Raw genomic sequence first — 6,365 nt, 5'->3', positions numbered from 1 at the left:
ACACCTGAACCGAAAGCAGGTTGTAGCTTATAGTATTTGTTTCATGAAAACAAGTTACTCCGTATTATACTGTTAATTTTCAGATTTTGTACATAAGCTGCTGTCGTCTTTGCTTTGTGGTGGACTAGTAAGCTTGCACGTGCAATGCACGTCCTAATTAATATATATACTTAGTCAAAGATATTAAAACTTCTAAATTTCAAATTGTTTGTGAAACAACATAGCTATCTTTTTTTTACATCAAAACAACATAGCTACCTCATTCAAGTGGAAGGAAACATTATAATCATCAATCATATACCTATACATTTTTTCTTGGGCGACGTATCTGGTGAAAATCCATGATCAGTGAAATATGAAAACTTCTATGTAGAGCATTGGATCGGCAATGATGGTGGCATATCACATGTGGATGTCGGCATCCTAACCATCCACTTAAGCATGTTTTGTAGATAACCTCTCTCAATAATTATAAGTAAATTATTTGCCCATATGTTTCTACTTTGTAGAAGTTGCCCCGCCACCGCCGAAGGGAGTCGAAGCAGTCGAAGGGAGCGCCAGTGTCACATGGAGGTGTGTCGGCAGCTAGCCTACCTTCTAATGTCATGGAAAGATGCCCCAGAGGAGTTGGGCGAGCCGGTTGCCGAAGCTGATGCGAGCTAAGAGCGCCGCTGCCCCGATGCGACGGCCGCGGCTCTGCCCACGTGATGGTGTCCACTCACTCGCAGAAGAATCCACTGCACCCTACATGCTTGTTTCATACTCCATTCGTTCCTAAATATAGTTTTTTCTAGATATTTCAATAAATGACTACATACAGAGTAAAATGAGTGAACCTGCACTCTAAAATATGTCTATATACATCCGTATGTGGTAGTCCATTTGTAAAAAGACTTATATTTAGGAACGGAGGAAGTAACATTCATGGGTCAATCTCTCAACACGTTATAGCTACATTGAATTTTCCTAGCTCTTCAGAGCTAGTGCAAGCGCCTGAACTGGGGCCTTGGGGGGTCTCCTGAATTTGTATGCACTGAGCTCTTTTGATTTGTTAAAAGTGACAATTACAGTGCATTTTGCTGGAGCCTTTTCACAGCTTTGATTTGGAGTGAAACATAAAGATAGAGAGGAAGCTAAATCATTCATCTTGCAAAGAGATGATTCACACGAATTAAATACCCTTAGTGTAAGAGGAATAGAGGGGAGATGATTGGCATAATGCAGTGGATGATATTATTGAGCCTCAAGGGCGAGTACATATTGAGTACAAGACTTAAAGGACAAAACGCCTACAAGAGATGCGATGGAAAAAATTCTTATCTAATCCCGGACAATCCCTAACTATCAAATATATCTCTAACACTTGGTTTGATAAAATAAGCTTTGACAACATACTACAGTTCTTTCAGATTGAAAGTTTAACAGGGCCACGTGTCTCTCCCGAGAGAATGTTGAAGCTCTAGGCAACATTTCAAAGTTAAGGTTTCAACTAATAATAATCAAAATGAATATGTCGAAAGCACAAGAAATTCACGCATGTCTATAATTACATCAAGTATTTCACTTAAATTGATAAATTACAAAGAATGTAAACTGATAAACTATGAATTTCCATGTCTTCTTCAATAGAGAAAATCACTATAGATCCAAAATTTACATACCTTTAAATAAATAATCTAACCAACTAAAAGAACACCATGACTGGCATAGCTTGAATCTTTGCTTAGTCCCAGAGAAGAAAATTTTGCAAAGGCTACAGTGAGAGCGATCAATATCCCCTTATGTAAGAAAAAGAAACTTGCAACTTCACGCGGCCAACACACATATGAAATACACCCATGAGCCAATTCAAAAACAAAACTAACATGCAAATATAGTGTACATGTTAGATTGAGATTTTTTTAAATAGTCACTAACCAAATCATCATCTAATGTTGACAACATGTAAGCATCTGCAGGAGCTACCACAGGTCCATCATGCATTTATCTATTTGGAAGGACAAGGCCAGCAGTAGCATAAGACAAAGCATGGATTGGATCATGGGTTTTGCAAACTGAAATTTCAGCCAATCTGCAGTCAGTATACATATAAGCAAGAAATCGATGGAATTAACACTTTTGAAATAGAAGAATGATGGTAGACAAATAGGAACCCATTTTAACATCTCGTACCAGCCTGTTGATTGAAAAAGGATGATCTGCAGTCAGTACAGTAGATCATGAGTTTATCTTCTATCTTTGCATATTCGTGTTAAAGAGAGAAGAATAAGAAATGATAATGTAGGTAAAAGAAAGAATTTTTATTGTAGGTGACCATAAAATAGCATTCTTCTGTTTTGTACTAAGAATATACTCCCTCCATAAAGAAATATAAGAGTGTCTAGATCACTAAAAATCTAAACACTCTTATTTTTTTTTACAGAGGGAGTACTAATCAAGCAAACAGTGGTAGGAATTTCATCAAGTCTGTGAATCCCTCCATTACCCATAAGCAGAACATACCCAAGTATGGAGTGAAAACCTGTGTGAAAAATGTGAGACTTGCTTTCTAAACTACTAAAAATCTAAGCAAAAGTATAAAGGAGCCAAAGTAACAATCAGATTTTCCTACATTGATTATCCAGAAATGTAATATTATTTGCTGTAAAAAACAGAAAAATAGAAATGGTGGTGTTTTCGTTCCTACAGAAATGGTATTAAATGTATGACTTGTTCTCACACCAGACAAAATCCATGTACTACCTGTTGGTGTTTCTTGAGTTATCACCAACTTTCATTGCATTTTACTACAAATCATGCACACTACATACATGTATAGAAGAAAGCAAACCTACTTTTAGGTGTCGAATATTTCCAATAGCTAGAGTGAACCCCACACTTCATGGAAGAAATACCGCTGAAATCATTCACCTGTGTATTGCCCACAGAGGCATTCGTAGAAACATCACGACCAGCCACGCACCAAAAAGACCAGTTCAGCTCCTTATATTTCCTAATGGGCATAACATGACCGGATCACCACCTCCTCCAACAACGCATCAGGGTGTTCAGTCTCATCTGCTGTTATTGGACAATACTCAAAGTTTGATACTCTGAGGCTTACGAATCAAGGAAGAAAGGAGATTCAAAGAAAAAGAGTCAATGCCAACTTACCAACCATGTGATGAACTTCTCATGGTAGTAAGATAAAGTACTACTCTTCTGAATTATTATGTGGGTAATCTCATTCCAAATAAATAATTTGGTAATCTTTGAAATCATCTGTCCATAGCCTGAATTTGTTGTCATCCACCAGATTCTACAGAGGAAGAGAGTAAATTGTTAGGGAGACAGGTTAGTGGCCACCCGAAAATCCTATACTTACGGGCAAGACCTACGGGAGCCCACTTACGGACTCTTCCCTGCACTAACCATTCCCCCCTGATTTTTAGGGCCTGGGTCACACCCTCTCGAGATTTCCAATCGAGATTCAACGCATCAGTGTGTAACTTAATTCCATAGAATCTGCGCGGAAGTGTAGCATCTCTCCCACTTTACCCTAGACCTTGAAGATGTTGTTTCACCAACTAACGCTTGATTCCTGGCAGCATTTCATTGGGACTCTGCACCAAATTTTGCATGACTAAAGAAAATCACTTCCTATCCCAAAATTGACTAAAAATCTCAAATGTATTTCAGTAAGACAAGAACCTGAGGTCCAAAATTAATTTATCCTCAGACTAACCATTTCTAATTTATTTCTGCACTGAAAATCATAACTCGACCAGAAAACAAATTAATTTATCCAAGATTCTGGGGCAACATGAACATTACAATTCGTGGATAAATTGACAGGTTCGTAGCATAGCAACAGAATTCCAACAATGTGCATGTATCACTCCAATTTGTTCATACAAATTGTCAAACATCGGAATCATCAAGAAATATGTTATGATGCTCACCTCCAGATTTCCTTAAACATTTTCATTTGTACTAATATGAGAAGCATGCATGTGACCAAACAGATCATGTGTCCCCAGAAATGTGTTTGCAAATGAACCAACAAAATCTGAAGTGCCAAATTATCTGGAGTGATGCATAGGAGCACATTATATCAAATCTTCGTAGAATATGGACAACATGTGCCACAAGAACCAAAAATAGAAAGAAAATGGCTGTCCTTTCATTGATATAGAAATTGTATTCAGGAAAAGATGATAGGGGGGAAATCCATTCACTGCTTGTTCGTGTTCATTGATATAGAAATTGTGCAAGCATTTTGAAATTCAGTAATAAGACTTGGGCAGGAGAGCACTGACCGGCAGTATGCTAGTGTCAGAGAGCTCTGAGTCGCCGCGCTGCGCGCTCACGCACGACCTTGTTCACCGGTGGCCGCCTCGCATGCGCCCACATTCCCGATGGCGGCTGTGGCAGCTCCCGCGCGCCTCTAAATCTGTCGAGATGAGGCGGGCAGGCGGCGAGGGCCTTGATGCTGTCATCAATGCACTTGATAATGTGAATGGTAGGAGTACATGGACATGCGACGCCTGTACTTCCAGAAACCACTCACCTTACTGAAAAACTATGGATTATGGCATTACGAGATCCTCCTGAAAAACAGGCACCAATATTTCAGCAAAACTCCTGTTCCATTATGTTATCATCTGACATTCGGGATGTCATTCTTCAGTTATTTTCGCAGATTTTCACATGGGGCTGCATTCCCATTATCAGGCAGGTCATTAAACGGAGAACACTCCTCTAAAACCATAGGGGAAGTGAAGAATTCAGTACAAGCATATAACTGAAGATAAAAACTTGATCACAACGATCATGATTTACCGGAAGAACTCCACTTGCCGAGAGCTCGACGGGCAGGTATGGAGGGTCGGCGGCGGCGTGAGCTGAAAGGTGTGGACCGGACGTGAGCGGGCGGCGCCTGGGCGCGGGAGCCGGCGTCCGGCGGCGGAGGAGCGCGTAGGAGCTGTTGTGAGGCACGCTGCCGGGGGAGCGGGGGCGGCTGGGCGCGGCGTTGCCTCTGCCGGAGGAACGACGGCGGTCGCGCACAGGCTCTGCCGAAGGAGCGGGGGCGGCCGGAGGAGGGACTGCAGAGTGCGATGCATTTTTCTCCCGTTGAAAAACAAATAGAAGAATGGATTGAGAGGGAAAGAGACGCCATGGTGGCTGGTACCGATGGATGGAGCAGCCTGTTCCGTAGGAGATATGGCCGGACGAGGGCGGACGTGGCAGCAGAGAGGTCACCGACGGCAGGGAAGAGACCGGTGTTCCCACATTTGTCAGCGCGCCACGGTCTCGGGTGCAGCCACGTTCGCCGGCGGCCGCCTCGCGTGGGCAAGTCCCACACGGTGGCGGCGGCGGCGGAGGATGGAGGCTCGGCCGTGGAGCGGCGGCGGATGCCCGGCCGTGCTCTGGTCGTTGGGAGGAGGTGCAGGGCGTGGGAATCGTGGTGCGGGGCGTGCGTGCGTGCGCAGCGGGGGTTTTTGTTCGAACGGGTGCGCAGGGTTAAGATTCGAGGATTAGTGACTTGATGCGTGGCTTGTTGTGTTAAACACGAAACGATTATAGGCCATCAGATATTGTAGATGGACGGATGTAATTGTTTGGATCTACCCCTCTCTTGCTTTTATAGTGGTAGTAGATGAAGAGGTAAACTGAACCTACTGTTCCTGTAGCCATGTTTATTGTGTCAGTAACGCTAGGAACAAGACATTTAAACACGTACTAGTCCCGGATTATATTAGAATTAGAAAGAAATTATGTTCCTCGCGTATGTCAGCTATGGACGCCCGGCTGATATGATCATGACGCAAACATGTGCACTTCTTCCAGGGTTTGTGTTGTTGAGTTTCCATTCTCATTGAGTTTCTTTACAGGTGATGTTGCTCTACTTCAGTTTGTGCCCGTGATTCCTGAAAATTGTACCCTTGCATTGCATTCAGGGCAGGCTGCTCCAGTGATGAGGATGAACACGACCTTGGGATTACATGCTGGCAACATGTACACAAGGGCTATGTTCGAGAAATCCGGGGAGGTTCTTTACAAGGCTGGTCAGTACAAGGTGGAGGAGGTGGATAAAGGTGCAAAGTACCTAGTACATCGTTACCATCCAGTGAAGCATGACAAATGGTGCAGGGTTGTGTATGCCGTGGGAGTTGGTGATAATGGTAAGGAGATTATGTGTGATTGGCAATTTTGAGCAAACGGGTCTGCTCTACTGTCATTCTATCAAGGTAAATAAGAAAACAAAATGACGGAAGGGATGTGCTTCCGGATCACTTGACAGTTGGCCACTTTCAGCAGTCAGCAAGACCAGATTTCAGCTAACTCCATCACTTTTCGGCAATCGAACCTGTCCTGTATACACA

At 42.8% G+C, this 6,365-nt stretch overlaps 1 long non-coding RNA gene across 2 annotated transcripts; it reads right to left on the bottom strand.

Annotated features, from left to right (window-relative positions):
- Positions 1–1,845: 1,845 nt before the first annotated feature.
- LOC123101716 (uncharacterized) lies at positions 1,846–5,460 on the bottom strand. Of its 2 annotated transcripts, XR_006448601.1 has the most exons (8): positions 5,171–5,460; positions 4,822–5,084; positions 4,550–4,589; positions 4,299–4,471; positions 3,412–3,602; positions 3,154–3,298; positions 2,911–3,060; positions 1,846–2,198 (listed from the first exon to the last, which is right to left on the bottom strand). It is a non-coding gene; the product is annotated as an uncharacterized lncRNA (long non-coding RNA). The 2 variants fall into 2 exon arrangements; XR_006448602.1 differs by lacking the exon at positions 3,412–3,602.
- Positions 5,461–6,365: the final 905 nt, after the last annotated feature.

The sequence above is a fragment of the Triticum aestivum genome, chromosome 1B (genome assembly GCF_018294505.1).
Source record: "Triticum aestivum cultivar Chinese Spring chromosome 1B, IWGSC CS RefSeq v2.1, whole genome shotgun sequence".
In the NCBI taxonomy this organism is placed as follows: domain Eukaryota; kingdom Viridiplantae; phylum Streptophyta; class Magnoliopsida; order Poales; family Poaceae; genus Triticum; species Triticum aestivum.
Note: the sequence above shows the minus strand (reverse complement) of the source record. Positions and strands in the feature narration are given on the sequence as shown.